General features: G+C 41.2%; 1 long non-coding RNA gene across 1 annotated transcript; it reads right to left on the bottom strand.

The window, feature by feature from the left end:
• Positions 1-59: 59 nt before the first annotated feature.
• On the bottom strand, positions 60-15,857 carry LOC128474257 (uncharacterized). Its single transcript, XR_008346333.1, has 3 exons — positions 15,750-15,857; positions 9,580-9,620; positions 60-167 (listed from the first exon to the last, which is right to left on the bottom strand). It is a non-coding gene; the product is annotated as an uncharacterized LOC128474257 (long non-coding RNA).
• Positions 15,858-17,219: the final 1,362 nt, after the last annotated feature.

The following is a 17,219-nucleotide window of genomic DNA, read 5'->3' as shown; positions in this document are numbered from 1 at the left end:
TGGCCTGTTTTCTCTCCTTTTTATCTCGAGAGCTTTCCTTCTTGGGCTTTCCTTTCAGTTGCCGCATTGTGGAGTTTTTTTCCCCCCCAGGTGTAGCTTTTCACGCCAGACGGTAAATCTCTAGACGAACCACAATTTTGGCTTCGATACGGGACAGCGATGGCGACCTGTCAAGAGATCAAGACATGGTTGAGTTGCGGGCAAGACGTTCCGGCAAAAGTAATATCGCAGGAAGATAGAAAATGCAGAAAAGAAGATAAAGAGCGTCCCAAAAACGTATCTATAAATGTAACATTTAAAAGGCTCCAAATAAAAAAAAATTACAAAATCAAAGCAATGTTCTATCGGCCAAATAAGGTCTTGAAAGCTTATGTTTCTTCAAATATTTGAATGCTTGTTCAGCGAAAAGCACGTGGTTTACTCAAAGATCTGTAAATATGCCCCTTATTAAGAAAAAGTGATTGCAGAAATAATATAGTATTCAACACGACCCCCCCCCCCCCCCCAAATATCTCAATCTCAAACATATGCCTTACTTTAATTTGGAGAAAAAGCCATCGGTTTATTAGGACTACTGAACCATAAAATGTAAGGTTTAGGAGAGTTTTTGCTACACTTTTTTGTGGCTAGTTCCCTAACAAAAAGTTCCTATTGTGCGGGTCTCTATATTATAAAAAACTAAAAAAAAAAAAAAAAAAAAAAAAAAAAAAAAATTTATATATATACATATCTATCTATCTATATTTTCCGGAGCATACAATTACATAATTTGCTCTTTCTATCCATGAACTGAATTTTTACTTTCATTTCCTCTAAAAATGTTGCCTTTTTTCTTGGCGTAATAAGGAAATTCTGTATATCTAATTAGCTTTCAATACTTGAGGCTTAAGACATTTCAAAGAGACTTTCGAAAGATTGCACGGCCGCTGACATATAAACCGCTTTCTGATCCGTTAATAGGTCTCTCAGCGAACCGGACAGACTTCTTCGTGAATAAGAAAAACATTCTCAGCCGTGTTTTCTTTTTCTTCTTCTTTTTAGAAGCTTTGAAAACATTTTAACAATCGCAGGAGATCAGACTGCTTGACTGATTCAACGTAGCTCGTCTCGGAACGGACAGGTCAAGTACGGTTAATGGTATAACGCAAATAGAGGAAAAACAGGGGGAAAAAGAAAAGCTTTCCTTTTTATTCGTGAAATAATGTTTAATCCCCTCTTGAGGCCAAATCAATGGACGCCTGCTATTCCCTTTATAAAATGTTCCTAATCACTAAACAAGAAGTTATACATGAAAGCCGTCAAGGCACGGCTAAATATCCGAGCGAAGTCAGCTCCGCGTTTCTTCGTGCAGCAGCAATATGAAGGAAAACAGGAAAAAAAAACAAAAAAAAAAAAACTGTATAAAATATATAAATGTAAAGACTAACTAATAAGAAAATAAAAAAGTATATTGGAATGGTTCGCCGTTTGATTGTCATCTTCTTAGATCATGGTTTACGCATAAGACCGACAACCGCCTGTCTGGATGTATAGGAAAAACATATAGAAACATATTTGCCAATTATTCCAAAAGACATTTTATTAACCTCTCAAGAACAATGGCTGTCTTGCATCGTTTTAATACTTGAGGGCAGACATATTTTCAGGGCCTTTGCTACATCTTTAAGGTTTATTCACCGAAGGGAGAGCAGACCGAGTTCGGAGGAGAGCCGTCATTCAGGGCCTTGACTTTTATGAAGAGCCAACCCCAGTGAAGCTTCTGCTGCAGGAAGAGTATGCCTGGCCCCGTATAATGCATAATTCAATCATCAACAATTTGTCTATTCTTAGGCTTCACCCAACAGTTAAAAAAGTAAAATAAAAAATAAACCGGTGGTACTTTTTTATTTTTTTTTTAATGGTTTGGTAAACACATATACGTCCTGCAACGTTAAAGGGCTAAGACTGCAGGATGTGTCCGTAGCCGGCATAGTTACAATAATTACTAATTATTGTTGAGTCTGTATGAATGCCAGTTGTGTGCTGAATATGGTAGAACGGTTATCTACAGGGTATCGCGCATGCAGACATAGGCAAAAAGGCTATTTATATTTGCTAGTAAATTGTACAGTAAATAAAGCTTTACATACATTGTGCGAAAATGCTACACTGATCCAACAGGACACTCATTCAGCATGCAAAAATCTAATTGAGGAAAGTTGCTTTTTTCGCCCTCTCATCCCCATAAAACTTTGTGATCAGCAAGCGGAGCTCCATAGCCCTGCATTGCAGATTGCAATAATAGCAGCCAGCCAGCAGGGGGAGCAATGGGAGAGCCCAGCAGCCTGCTTAGGCTCTCTTCTCCCCAAGGCATTTCTTGAATGATGGAGTACTGGCGCTTGCGGCAAGCGCAATCACTCACGACCAGCAGTGCTGCTGCAACAAAGTCGTACCTGTACATCATAACGGGCTTCTTGCCACAAGTTTTAAGGATGTACAAGTAAGTCTTATGGGGACCGAAAGCGTTAAAGCTCCTATTTTCTTTTTAATTAAAAAAAATACACATATCGAGTTTCCTAATGACCCTTCACATAACTTTTGGGTCAGCATTTACATATGCGTAGATTTCGGAAAACCACAGACAGTAAATTACCGATACAGACCATCGAGCGCAGCTGATAAATGCCATCTCCAAACAATAGCTCAGCGGGAACGATCAGTTCACACGGCTATAGAAACTGCATTTATAGACTGAAACCTCTAATTTACTCTTAAATACAATTTATCTATCCAATTCTCATCCAGCACCATTCCCGATTATACTCCGTGATTTTCCTGCAGTTTTCCCCTCGCACAGACCCTTTCAGGGCTAAAGACTTCACTACTGTATTGTAATGTTTGTAGTGTTGCAGCATCACGCTCTAAAGATTAAGTTTGTGTTTACAAAGAGTTGGTGTAGCCTACATCACAAAATAAGTTGCAAGCGAGTGGTGAATTAAAAAAAAAAAAAATATTTTAGTTACTTTCCTACCCTTATGGAAAGGAGCAAACAATTCATGGTCTAAGCACATGATACGAAAGGTAAGCAGAAGGAAAAGGTTATGTTGTGTATATGAAGTGCACTTCTTGTAAATGTAGACTTCGCTGGCTTCACTATGCATGATATAGGGGCAAACACCATGAACTTCTCCTGAAGGAATAGTGGAGCTGGCCCTGGATACTCCGGTGAGAGGACCATATCTCAAGGGTGCAGACCAGCAGACTCTAATTACACGTAGGGGCTGTAGCTGATTCGGGAAGATGGCAGCCCTGTCTAAGATGCTCAGTGAAGAGATGAGACACCCCGTTGTGGTTCGCCAAACACCTAGCGTTCCCAGGCATAGAAAGAACAGTAAAGGAACATCCTAAACTCTACTGCAGCCAGAGCCTTGGCCAACAGAAAAAGATGTCCCAACGCTTACATGACTCCACACCTTTTATGTTAGCTCAATAAATAAAAAAAAGTCTACCACCTTCAACTAAAGATTCCATCTTCTCTTGGACAAACACCGCCATACCCCCTTTCCATCTTAAGGAACTCTCCTGTACGAACACCGTAGATGAATGATGAGTCATATCATCCCAGGGAGACGGCTGCATTATCTTCTCAAACCAATTAGTGTTTTGGAGATCATTTTGGACGTTCTTTATGATGATCTTATGTTTTTTTTTTTTTCTTTGCAATTTAACATTTTCGCATTTCTATGGTTTTATTTAATATCCGAAATGTGGTTTTGTAGTCATAAAAGGAAAACGATGCCTAGCTTTCTTTATAACGGCTACAATCACAATAACGAATGATGAAACATCCTATTCATTCGGCTGGGAAAAAAAAAAAAAAAAAAAAAAAAAAGCTAGGTATTTAAGCAAAGTATTCACAGACATACAATGCACAACCAATTTCAAACAACCTTGGCTTTGGTCATGTAAAAAAGGAGCTTCTTTATAATCCTTTATGTAATTATCAATGTATGAAAAGCACCATATTTCAGAATGACTGGCAGGACACGAAGACAAAGACTTGCACAATGCACTCATATAAGCAACCGTACAAAACATTAAGTGTTTTTACACCATAGAAATGTTCAATCAAGCGGATACAAAAGATCAGAAGCATAATAGTTATTACGGTGGTTTGCCGACTTCTTCCATTACAGCAATAAAATCAGGATGATCAAGAAGTCTGGCATTGAAAAAATCAGGCTCTGTGGTTTTCCTACAACAGCCAGCCTTCATAAGCCTTTCAATGTTCTTGTTTTTTTTTTTTTTATTATTATTATTATTATTTATTTATTTTTTTATATATTTTTTTTTTTTTTATATTGCTCATATTTTGTTTTTTTTATTATTGGGGGGCATCAGCGAGACAAATAGAGTTTCTTTCATTGAGCCTGGTCTATGTAGCCTGCTAACATCCAACATGCCTTCAACCTGAGAAGGTGGAACCAAGACGTTCTACAAGGCTTCCCACACAACACTCCAAAGATATAGGGAAGTTGGGTGAACTTCTACTAAATGAACGCCTATGACAAAATTCAATGCGTTATAATGATCGTGGGGCTCCTAAATTCTAGATCCGTCCAGCCCTCATGTCTACTGCAACAAAGTGCATGGACCACAGCTTTGGACGGGATCTGCTGTAGTCTGATGAGTTTTAAGCCCTAATAATTTCACCTCGGCATTTATACAAACAGAAGACACAAAACTATTCAATAAGAAACTGTTTGTTGGTGGAAACTGCTAAATCTTGCAGCATTCCAGTAGGCTTCCATTTGTGAGGACATGCGCTCAACAACAAAAAGCACAGTAACAAGTTACAATGTTTGAGGACTTCTTTCATACAGGTTACTGGCTTTTGCCATTCCTGGTGGGAACAGCTTCCATAACGTGCAGCAGATATGGTCTTTCAGTTGTATGTGCTATAGGTTTAGATGTAAAGCTGGGTGACTGGGTTGGCCAGTCACATAAAGAAGAGATGAGCGCAAGCCATTGAAACATCCTCTCACCTTGCATCTTTGAGTCTTTACTTGTGTTCTTCTGTATCCAACCGAGCGCCGTCCCTATAGAACGGGAGAGCCTGGCTTCTGTGTCACGGCCAACCCATCCCAACTTACACGGATGCAAAGCAGTAATAAAACGTCGCCTGTCCTTACACTAAACAAATATGAAAAAGTGGAACCGTGTACAGCACAAAAATCGTAGTTGGCATCTGTATAAGCAAAAATATATTCGCTCGTTATATAGGCTATAAAAATGGGTGAAAAAGACTTTTGAAACTGTTGAAAGGTATTGTTTTTCGTCTTTTAAATGCGTATCATTTAATAACTCACTTAATGTCAAATACCGACAGGTTTACTATAATTTTTGTGCCTTTTATGCTTTTCTAGGTTGTGTGCTCCTCTATTTTACCGCAAATAGCCTCAGTTCCTAGTTATTTAGTCTGATTAAAGTAAAGACTGAAGTTCTCCTGGATTTTATTTCACATTTAGCTGTAGCAGCAAAGGCAAAAGAAACGTTTATTGCCAACGGGACTGCGTCTTATCAGTAAAATGAGATTCCAGGACAAATATTCTTAAAATAATAACAATTGCAATTTCTCGATAACCTGGCATATTGGGGAATATTAAGAGTATTAAAGGTGCCTTTGCTCATCACCAGAATAGCCAAACTAGAATTTAAATATTAGAGATACTAGGTGGGACCACGGTCAAAGAAAAAAGTATGGGAATGGGAAAAATTTATAGATATGCAGGGCTTCTACTATTAATGCGGGCGACCTATTTTTATTAATCTCCAAGAACTCATCGCTTTCCCTTTGGCTCCCAATCGCCATATTTCTAGCCAGCATTGAAAACAAGTAAGCAAAAAAAACGCGAAGTAGCAAATATTCGGTATAAATGAAAAGCGTATCGAGCCGTCAATGCGTTTCGCCGGCTTGTCTGGATACAAGAGGGCAATTCAAACGCAGTCCGCGTTCCCTCAAAGGATTACATTGTGGAACACGCTCGCTCCAAACGCTGCAGAGAAAAAGTGTCATTATTATATATTGTCTTCCTGAAATACCAATTAGTAATCTACTCGCCAATTAAAAACCCAAGCGTATTTACTGTTCGCTCAATTAGAAGCACTAAGACGCTCGCAGACCATCCCGCGAAACGCAGCTGCGGTTATTTAGACTTTCAAAATGTTCCGAAATTGCAGGAACCTGCGGCTTAAATCTTCTTAAAAAAACAGAATCATTTAAACGTGAAAAAAAATATGAATATTAATGACTTTTTATTATTTTCCAACACCGCCGTGGTCCTGTACGCTTTAAAAAGGGATGCTTTTATCCTTTATTTCAAAATAGCCCTGGTCATACCTCATTAGATCGGTTCCATTACAGGATACCCAAGAGGGTATTTAAGCGGGTTTTAAACAAGACAGGTGGTATAGTTTAGATCAGTAAAACCGTAGAGATCAAAACCAGATTTAGGCTAGATTTCCACTTGGTTTTTTTTTGCTAAAAACGCCCATAAAAACGCCAATAGCGCCACCTGGCGTTTTTTTAGTGAAAAACGGCTGCAGCCAGATGTTAGCTGTTCTTCAATAGGAAATCGCAAAATGCCATTTCCACTTGGCGTTTTTCTGTTTGGCGTTTTTTCAGTCCTCTTTGGCGTTTTTCTGCTTTTTTGGGCTCTGTGGCAGTTTTTCAGAATCGCAGCATGTTGACACTCTGGCGTTTTTTGCAAGAAATCTTGGCTTTTTTTCTCCAATAGAAGTCTATGGGAGAGAAAAAACGCCATGAAAAAGCCATGTGGGTTTATTGCCTTGGCGTTTTTTATGGCGTTTTTTCCACAGTTACAATGCAGAGGATGGACCCAGTATCTGTGTGTCCTACGAGAAATAGGCTGAAAACAAACAGTTTCACACAAAACAAAGTCCTGGACTGGTTCATATTGAATTTTACACCATTTGGAACAAACATGCCATTACAAACAAACATACGCGACCGGATCCTGCGTGCCAAAAGCAACAGCAAACAATTTGCACCATCATTTGGGGCCAATCTTCCCAGAGGAGCAGACATTCGGAATAAAGCATGCCTTACAAACCACAGAAAAGAGACAAAAGGGTCTACCAAGTAAATGACATCAGGAGAGGGCAGATACTTGCCATTTATCCTAATCCCTTTTAGCTGGGTGAAACGTCTAACTTGTAAAGGCTGGAAAAACTGCCTAAGGTCAAAAAAAGCAATTTCCACAGAAAGGCTAAAACGCCAGAAAAAACTCCAGAAAAAACTCCAGAAAAAACGCCAAAACGCAGGTAAATGCAGTGGCAGTTTTCTTGGCGTTTTTCATCAAGAAAAAAACGCAGGACAAAAACCCAAGTGGAAACCTAGCCTAAGGGAAGAAAAGAAAAAAAAAAAAAAAAAGAAAAAAAAAAAAAACATACAAGCAATTAGAAATATATCAAAGTGATATAAAGAAAGAAGTTTTTAAATAATAAATATTTTATGCTGATGCAGTTAACGGCCAGCGTGGACACGCCATATTCCAGCATTGTAACGGAGCGCGGACAGTGATGCTTTGTATCGCAATGTATGTTCACTGCCGTTATTTCAATATATGACAATAAAACAAAAGTGAAATATTTACAAAAAATTGCAGCGGATGGCACCAAATTGTTTGGACATTACATAGGAACAACTCTTTATCTTTATCCCAGGCTTAAAAAAAATAGGAAGTAAATACAAAAATAATAATAAAAAATAAATAAATAAATAAAAAGGGCATCAACAGGTGATCATACCTGGGAACTCTCTGGGTTTCGCCCGGAGACGACAGGTGAAGCACTGCTTCTCGGGGTCACCGCGGGGAAACTCTGGGACGCCCCACTCTCTGCCCACTGCCCCTCCATCCACAGCCAATTTTAATGTGTGGGGCTATCCCAGCCCTCAACATCAGAGGGGCCACCAACCTGCACCCCAAAAAAAGAGAGCTCCAGATGTTCCCAGGTATACAGAACAGGCAAACATAATATCACTGAACTAGCCCAACCGTGGTATACTTATTGTTGTCCCACTACAAAAAAAACAACGTTCTGCTGGACACAAATGTCTCACTCAGCGGTCTACTGTAATCCAGAGTTTGGGGCCCATCACTAGAACGCATGGGTGTCCATTAAGATGATCGAGGGCAATGCCACCACGCAGATAAAGGAAATGCAGATGCTTTTATTTTGACAGCATCGTCATTGACACAAGTACACGCAGGACGACACGAGGCTAGATAACGTAATACGGTCTGAAGGCATTACTGCCCGACAAGGAGAAACGAAGGCGAAACGATTTAATGTTGACAAATGAAATGCTATGCATTTTGGGGGGGGGGGAATAAAACATACAAATTATACCTTAAATGGGGTAATGTTATGGGAATCATTAAACGATAAGGACTTGGGAATAACTGTAGATGGGGGGAAAAAAAACATTACCACCCGTGTTCAATGTCAGGCAGCTGCTGCAAGAGCCAGTATAAAAGTCAGGGCACTTAATTGTAATTATATTGTGGGGCCTAAAAAAAAGTACAGAGGGAGGCCACAGAATTAAAACAGAACATTTCTAGCATAACATATACTCTAATTCACTGCATAGTAAGGACCCAGCCACAGTATCCATTAGATGTCACACTACTACTATTGCAGGGTCATGTGACATGGGTCATGTGACTCTGGCGAGCTCCGTACTCCTGGCGGCACATACTAAAGCAAGGCCAGCTCTATACAAACGCAATTCATAGTTGCTATGGAAACCTGGAGCACAAGCCCCCGCCATATTAGTTATACTGTCCCCTTTAAGTGCGAATTGGCATTGAACCAGAAAAAAAAGCGAAATAAATGCTCTTACGTCTTGATTGAAGAGGATGTCAGTTTTGCGTTTTGATTAGAATCGCATCCTGACTCCAGATCAACGTAACTTATCAACAAAGCAATTTTAGAGTGAGCAGAGAAAGAGAAAACCCAGACCTGGCAGAAGCCTTCGATTTAACGTGAATACCGGGGAATTTAACAACAGAGTCCTTTTTTGAGCTAAAACGAGGCAACACACATATATAATATAATATATACCGTATTTGCCCGAATATAGACCGCACTCCCCCCCCCCCCACACACACACACACACTTTAAGTCTTTAAAGTGGGGGTGCAGCCTTTTTTCGGGGTCTAGAGCAGGAATGCGCAATTCGTATCGCCAGACTCCTGGGACATGCAGTTCCGGGCACCGGACAGGCAGCAGGGTTAGGATCCAGATCCCCCGCAGCACTGCAGGGGAACTGCATCCTACTCTCCCGAAAGCTTGTCATTCCAAAATTTTGTTAGTCCAACATTGCTGCGTTTCAAATACTACGGCTTGTAAGGACCTACAAATTTGGTAAATTGGCCATCATCCCATTTAAAAAGGTACAGTTATGCCCATGGGGTTGGCGTGTTGGGAAAAACTTGCTTATCTCTCAGGTATCAGATACAAGACATGCTTTTTAGGCATTAAAAAGACAAAAAAGAAAAAATTGCAGTTTCTTACTTTATTGTTTCAGTGGCTTTCTAAAATTTCAGCAGCAATTTCTGGGAAATTGAGTTTTTCTGCAAGAAAATAAAATATAACAAATGAAAAAATAAATAAAAAAAACACAACATTAAGTACCACAAATGTAATTTTCCATGTCTTAATAAAAGCAAAAGTGTAAAAAATAAAAAATTCCACTGCAACAATATAGTCTGGTTTAGGCTTAAAGATTTATAAAACATGCCTTAAAAGTCATTATTTTATTTTCCGAGGTGTTACAATAATTTAGTAGAAAGCCTTTAGATCAATATACGTATGGATTTATAGGCTGGGAGTCTGAAAACTGAAAGAAGTTCAATTGCTCACTTTAAACGGAGACTTTTTATTAATGAATTTATCTGCCGACTCCGTGCTGTACCGTGTTATTTAAGTTGCTACCGTGTTATTTAAGTTGCAGGCTGCGTCCTGCGCATGTATGTAACCAGTACTCGCTTCTATGAGGTTTTTATACCACGAATAGATGTCCGATTGTGCACAAGAATAAGCCGGCGATATCACATGCATTGTAATAGTAATTGCACATAGTAACGATTACAGAAGTAATTAGCAACAGGCTTGTCCGGTGCCAGGGTTAAAGGGCCCGCTTGCACCACAATGCATTGGGTGCCGCTTACCATACAAGGGCCAACGTTACACTCTTCTATGGGAAGCGTTTCTATAGGGGTTTGGAGTTAATGGATATTTTTCCTTGCCCTACACATATTTATTATTTCAGTGACACAATGGAGTTGGCCCAGGTCTCCAAAGGACAGGAGAAAAAGTACATCCAGATCAATTCCTTTCTAGACAACCAACTCCCTACTCGTTGGTCTTCCTGTGTCACAGATCTCTCTCCTCCGATTCCTCCTCAACCAAGCCAGAGTCTCCTTCAGAACCCCAGTCATTCCCGACTAAACAGCAACACTATTAGAATCCTCGTCCTCGCTCTCAAGATCTCATCCCCGTTTTATACTCCCGCCATATAGAATGCTCCTTTAACAGCCACTGCACCATCACACCTAAAGGCCTTCACCTTCGCTGCTCCCTATCTCAACTCCCTTACCATGGGACAATCGCCAAGCTTCAACTCTCCGCAACTCCAAAAGCAAACCGAAGGAACAGTTTTAATTGTGAGCGTACAATCTAGTCAGTGGTTGAGGTGGAAGGGAAACCGTCAGAGAGGACTTCTTGGATGGGGATGAGTTGATCGAGTCAGGATGATCCGTAGAGGTTCCTAGTTTGCTGACCCCTCCTCAAAACCGTATAGCCCCACGTACACCTGCCAGCTCTTTATACATAGAAAACATACACATATGTAGTATGTAGAAGAAGGAAATGGATGTAGTGTAATGGAAGCTCTAGATGCTCTCCTGGGGCATGCAGAACGTGTGTTCTCTTACAGAGAACTTGGCAATAGCGGCATTATGTCAACGAAGCATCAGAGATAGGGCGGTATTTGGGATAAGGGTGCTCGTGATCGTAACGATTAAACATCATGATCAATCCTTATTGTTCACCGATATACATGTTCTATTACTCTCCAATTAGCTTTCCTTCTCCCCAAAAATCATAACGATGCCGAGGGCCAAGAGAACGTTCAAACAGCTGCTGCTCATTATAATCAAAGAGAAAAAAAAAATGTTTGGTCTTAACGTACTTAACTAAATGTGTTTACTTTTCCCATCATCCGTGAATTCCTAGACGAGTTGGCATCGAGGATGATAATGTAAATGTCAGCCGCATCATCAGAAGGAACATGCAAACAAAGGATAAATTATAAAAAAGTTGGAAGGGATTGTGATTTGAAAAAGGGATTAAATCTAAAGTGAACATGCACCCCGCGCGTCTAAACGCAAAAGTAGACCAACGTGAAGATGCGTGGAGAAAGAAAAAAGCAATCACATAATATAAGCTCTAAGTAAGAATCACCATCAATATGCATGCCCCAGCGGGGTAACTAAGAAGTTAAAAATAGGGGGGTCTATCGGTAATGCGATATACTACGTTATATTATAGGGGGCAGAACTACAGGCACGGTCAGGGCAGATTACCCATCTTGCCCCCTTGCCACGTAGTGAAGCAGAACTATGGGACGAGTGCTCCACTGAGATCTTATTATCTCCTTAATTGGCTCGTTATCACCATTATCTCAGAACGTCTGACACTTGGAAGGCATGTTTTGTTTTTTTACATAAATTCAGGTTAGGTTTTTTTTTTCTAGAGACAGACCTCTGCCAGGAGTTTTCATGGAGCGCCCAAAAAATTTACAAGGCCTTCCGCCGTACGTGGCTCGCTTCCCACCTATGCCCATGGGCGCCTCAGCAGATCCATTAGATGAAAAGACTTACTGAAGGACAACCTCGGTCTGCATCTTAAGACCTCACCTAATGGAACAGCGTCTGCACAGTACTTGCATTAGATTGCAAGCTCCTTGCCATAGGCACCTGTCAGCAGCAATATATTTAAACAGAACCATAAAGTTACTTTAAGAATTGGCAGTAGGACCACCACCCCCGTTCACAAACACACGGTGGTCCTTTACGCACATAAAAAAAGGACCAAGTATGATTTCAGCAGCTCTCTCCGAAGCGGTCGCGGTGTCGTAGCTTCACCTGGCTTCGCCTAGAAGAAAGAACCAGCATCTTCGATGTAGGATTTGTGACGGACAACAAACTCTTGGCTACTTGTTATCTTTGGAAAGCGCGTTAAAGCTTAAAAGGCCAAAAAAAAAACCTGGAGAAATAATAAAATTTATTTTTTATTTACAAAAACTCCCCAATACTACGTGTGCGGCATGACGCCCTACTTAATGATCTCCGGCATTTACCTACAGGATAAAATAACAGCATTTGAAGTTCCGATATTGACTTTGCCGGTACAGTAAGTTACGTGGACACGGACGGACGCGATTTTGTTCTCTTTAGATTAGGTGTCGTCAATCCATGGGTTTAGCGAGAACATTAAATGAATCCCAAAAGGCTCAGGAATAAAACGGTTAATGATTTCAGAGACCGACGGGCAGTCACACATTAGGAGCTTAGAAATCCCAAGGCAGGTTCTCGGAGAAAAGGCTACGTTCCCCGCACACGCTAATAAAGAAGACCTTGACACGCCTGTGTGATTTACTGTACTGAGCGCAGGAAGCAGGAACACAAACGTGTTATCTTATCATAAAAACAGGGATGCGGACACAGAGAAAACTCAATGGTGTGTGTAAGCGTGAACAGGCGGCTGCGGACCCGTAAAGGGACAGTCACATGTTTTATGAAAACCAGAGCACATTAAGATACTTTTTTTGTCATACACACTTTAACCACAGGGCGAGGGTCATGATCGGGCCACCTAGCAGCAATACCAGTGGCTTTTGTGAGTAATGGTAGACACCGGCAGATCATTTGAACATGTATTCTTCAAAACACTCATCTGCGGTGGAAACTGCAGCCCTGCTGCTGCAGCTGCCCTCCTCCTCCTCCATAGTCCAATGATTCTCCCACTGATTAACTTTTTCAAACGGTCAATCTGAGGCCGGAAAGAACTCAGAAGAACTCTGGTTCAGACCCACGCCCGGCGGTGTTCTCTGAGCCAACGGAGGAGCTGACAGGAGGGAAGTATTTCACATGTGAGGAGATGCGGGGGGGCACCATGGACAGCTATCATTTGCATCTGATGGCAGGAGTGCCCTTTTAACGTGCCAGATCACGAGAGAAGGATCTTAGAAAGGATAACAAGTCGGATGGAGGTTATAGGAGGTGTATTTTATGTTAACCCTTCCCTAGATGGTCCACGCATCAGAGCGCCTACAACACAGCAGAGAAAGAAGCTTCCACGAGCATTTTCTGTAATCATTTTATAGGCCCCCAGATAAAATCCCTAAACAATAAAACAAAAAATCAAAGCTACATCGAAATCCTGGGATATATAACGTTATTACGGGTTTCAAACTTCTCCAAGAACGGTGAGCACGTGCTTCTTACGTAGAGAAATGACACGAAGGAAATAGCGCCATGAATTTTCTTCAAAAATGACAAATATCACTTTCACTGTTTTTATCAGAAATAATTGAAATGAATTAAAAGCTATATATTGATTGCGTTCTTGCCTGTCAATGAGTAGAATTGTTTTATATTACATATGTGGTGACAAGACTAGAATAGAAAGGAGTTCCCTGAGCTAACATCCCTTCCTGGATACCCAACGCCAAAGGGGAGGAATAATGCAATTTAGTGGCATAAGCATTGAGATCCTATTAACAAATAGGATGACGGCTCCCATACGTATGCAAGTAGGTTTCTAATGCATACATTTACACATAGTATATGTCAAATTAAAGTTACATACGTAGCCTATCAAAAATAAGCTAGAATTAAGTTTTCCTAATCAGTCAATGTGATTGGTTATCGCTATTTGCTTATATGGCCATAGCAAATATTTATTCCGTAGAGACACTGCGAACACTTAGAGAACGGAAAGGGACTTCAACACCCGTAACTGGATTTCCAGAAGCTGCCTGCTCCTGACTCACATAATAATAATAATCAGCATAGAGCGTCCGGCTCCCGACTTCAACACAATTCCTTTGGGGCAACTTAAGACAACGAGATGTATTTGTCTGCCAGGAACCAAAAACTCAGATTTTATTAACTTAAACAAAATATAAAACATAATAATAATAATAATAATAAAAACATCCGGTCACGATAACAAAACGAGAAAACACCGCAAGGTGAAAAAGCTCACAAGCCGGGCCCTCAAAGCCAGGAACTTTGTATAAAGTGGCGTAAGGCTAGTTGGCTGCTCGCGGGCCGGGCTCTCATCTCCCGATGTGTCTGTATGTATTAATGTATATTTGTTATGTGTGTTACCTGCCCCATTTAAACTGTACGGCGCTGAGTAATTTATTGGCGCTTAATAAATAAAAGATAATAATAATTACCAATTTTAAAAAATAATACTAAAATGACATACGGTATATAGCAAGCACCAAGGAAGAAACAGACCATAGAGACTGACAACCCACAACACATCTCAGGAGGTCACGCAAGGCTAAAGCATCTGACATTTAGGCAACCATCCGGTGCTATAGGGCCGATCGGTCGCATGTAGCGGAGTTCACCGGATAAAACAGATCCTGATAACGATAAACACGTCACGGCTTTACACGATCTTTTATCTGTTTCCACACTTCATACGACATAAGGAAGGCTGACAGTTCAGGAGTCAAACGTTCTCTTTTTAAGTTGAAGAACTTGTTGGAAACTCCAAAATATAAAACAGCCATCAGTGATTTAACCCTTGAGGGTCGGTGGTCCATCTTTGGAGCCAACATATTCATTCATTTCCAACACGGCAAAAATAGCTTTAAATTGTGGGTCTTAAAACGTATACAGCAAAACATACGTATCTTTACGGCATTAACCCCTGATGGGTTACCTAAAATTCCTAGCTCATGTCCCGGGGATACACAATGTACTAAAACTGGTTCCTAAACAGTTAATTCTCATGGTTTTTCCTCCCCGGATACCATTTAAACCCCTTCAGCACTAAAAAGGTGTCTAAAAAAACCAAAAAACATTAAATCTCTAGGATCAAACAGTGCAAACATCCCCAAACACAGTCCCTATTACTTTTTCTAACCATTAAACACTCCCAGTCTGATAATACATCGTTATACCCAACGCCGTGTCCAGTCCCGTTAACGGCAGTAGCGCAGACCCTGCATTACCCACACGGGCAAAAAATAACATTCCCCCCCCCCCAAGTACTGGATCACCTACCCCCTCTGGCGCCGAAGGAGTTAATCTAACTGGGCAAATAAACGAAAACATGTCCGAGACATACAAGAGGGCAGGAAGGGTATGGGGGGGGAGATCCACAAGAAGTTTCCCCAAACTATTTGCCCCCCCCCAGCTATACGATCAGCAACACAGCGGAGGGGATCACAAACTGCACACTCTGCAAAAAGTGTGTCAGCAGCCATCCAGCGAGCAGATCCTCAACTCCCACCCCTGAAACCCCATCTGCCCCTCAAGTTAGCAGCCCGGGGCAAAAAGGGGATCCCAGCCCTCTAAAGCGATCGGCTGCAGCGGGGCCACGGCACACTGTCCGCGATCCCCCCCCCCGTGCCTCTTATCAGCTGCTAGCAGCCCTACCTTCAGCTCGGTCCCAGCAAGCAGCCCATGAGAAGGAGCGCTGCACAGGCGGGAGGAAGACTACAACTCCCGGCACTCCCCGGCGAAGGTCTGGGGGAGAAAATCAAAGCGCTCCAACTTTATTGAGCGGAACAAGCTGAAAGCTGACGTGGCCGCAGCGCTGGCGCATAGTCCAGCCCCCTGTGTAAATCCGGGATCATTAACTGCTTCGTTGCTGCCTTGCACTATTGGCTGGGTACATATCCATATACCAAAAATATTAATATTAGTAAGAGTTAAAAAGTTAAATCAAGCATTAACCCTTCACGTCACCCCCTAAAAACTCCAAACGACTCCAGAAAAAAATGTTTCTGTTCTTGTAACAATAACTGGCGTTTTTCGCAAGATTCCCAGGTTTTTATTTTTATGAATGAATCATGAGACTGATCATCCGGATCTCCTTATCCCCCCATACGAGGTCCCACCAAAAGTCCCCCGAAGCTGCTGAAGACCTGCTGGCTGCGGAGGTCCAAGAAGTTGTCCCATCGATGAGTTCCCTCTACAATCGACGGGACCTCAACCTGGGACTCACAGAGAACTTCAGAGTCGGGCTGACTTTTAGAATTCCCGAAGCTCGCTTGGTTGATTAAAGTTTAGAAATGTGATCTATGTTATTTATAAAAAAAAAAAAAAAACACATTTTATTAAATAAAATATGGAAAAACCACATCCGTCAAATGTCAAGTTCATACAAAGCAATGTAAACTAATTGTAGAGATGTTTAAAAATGTTCAGTAGAACGTGATTATTTAAAAAAAAAAAAACTTTGTATTGCGGGGAATAATGGTAGCCATAGCAACAACACTCTTAAAGACATTCCTGCATGATAGGCATTAACCGATGAGAAAAAAAAAACACGACAATGAGTACTACACAGTAAATGATATGGATCGGCGGAATAATCATAGTGAATACCGAACTGAAAAAAAAACGCGGGAACGCCATTCATCTGGACCAATCAGCTGGTGTTGGAAATCTTAAGTGTGTGTTTCATATATTTTATTTATCACTCTTTCCTCCCTGACCCATCTCAGTGGGTCTTCCCAGACCGGCAACTACTCCCTCAATGACAAGCGGGACAGCTCTGCCGGTTCCCATAGTGACATGCATTTTATATGTATGGAGATGAGCTTTTGGCCTCATCGTGGACACCGCAGAGAACCAGGAGGGTATTATTTTATATAGCGCCATCATATGCCGCAGCATAGTACATAGGCCCAACCTCCCTTTGACTTCAGCAACCTGTGCAGTCACAGAGGACACCATGAGAAGATGGGACCATTGGAGGTAGAATTGAGTCTGATAAGGGGTCTCCAGCTATGGAAATTTAACCCCTTCCTCCATTCATGACCATCACAGCAATATTGACGGCATGGTACATCATCATGAAAGAAATGGTTACAAAAAACATAATAGGACAAGATGCATGGG

Source organism: Spea bombifrons, chromosome 2 (genome assembly GCF_027358695.1).
Source record: "Spea bombifrons isolate aSpeBom1 chromosome 2, aSpeBom1.2.pri, whole genome shotgun sequence".
In the NCBI taxonomy this organism is placed as follows: domain Eukaryota; kingdom Metazoa; phylum Chordata; class Amphibia; order Anura; family Pelobatidae; genus Spea; species Spea bombifrons.
This window is presented reverse-complemented; position numbering and strand designations above follow the sequence as displayed.